Below are 655 nucleotides of genomic sequence, written 5' to 3' on the forward strand. Positions count from 1 at the left end.
ACTGTACCATGCCATGCCTGTACCATGCCATGCCTGTACCATGCCATACCTGTACCATGCCATGCCTGTACCATGCCATGCCTGTACTATGCCATACCTGTACCATGCCATGCCTGTACCATGCCATGCCTGTACCATGCCATACCTGTACCATGCCATACCTAGAGTATAGAAGGAGTTATAATCCAAGCAGTGTACCAAATTTGTTTCAACACACACACACACACACAAGATCCTTTTTCATTCAGTATAAGGATCTAGTTGTCACATGATTAACTCAGTCTCCCTTTTTTAAATTTCAAAGGCACACTCGGGGCACATGTCTAATTGATCAGCTGCCAACGATGACTGAAGTTACATTCATAGATATTGTTCTTCATAAGGAACCAACCTTTTAAGTTGGATGCGGCCAAGACTTCATTCCTCGTGGGGCATTTAATGGATTCAACTCATGTCTCTGTGCTTGCGACACTGCCGTAGCCATTGTGAGTCATCACCTGTTTACCTTTACAAATATATTACAAATATACAGGCTGCATAATGTATTGAATTGTCTTTTGTTTCGTTTGTATACACACATACAAATGGATGTCCACACCCATAGAATGAGCATGAGAGAGAGAGAGAGAGAGAGAGAGAGAGAGAGAGAGGGGAG

General features: G+C 43.1%; 1 protein-coding gene across 1 annotated transcript in view; it reads right to left on the reverse strand.

Moving 5' to 3' along the window:
• Positions 1-655, reverse strand: part of LOC128250351 (probable E3 ubiquitin-protein ligase bre1) — a 43945-nt gene that overhangs the window by 21124 nt on the left and 22166 nt on the right. The gene's annotated exons all lie outside the window — the stretch shown is intronic.

The sequence above is a fragment of the Octopus bimaculoides genome, chromosome 20 (genome assembly GCF_001194135.2).
Source record: "Octopus bimaculoides isolate UCB-OBI-ISO-001 chromosome 20, ASM119413v2, whole genome shotgun sequence".
NCBI classification, from domain to species: domain Eukaryota; kingdom Metazoa; phylum Mollusca; class Cephalopoda; order Octopoda; family Octopodidae; genus Octopus; species Octopus bimaculoides.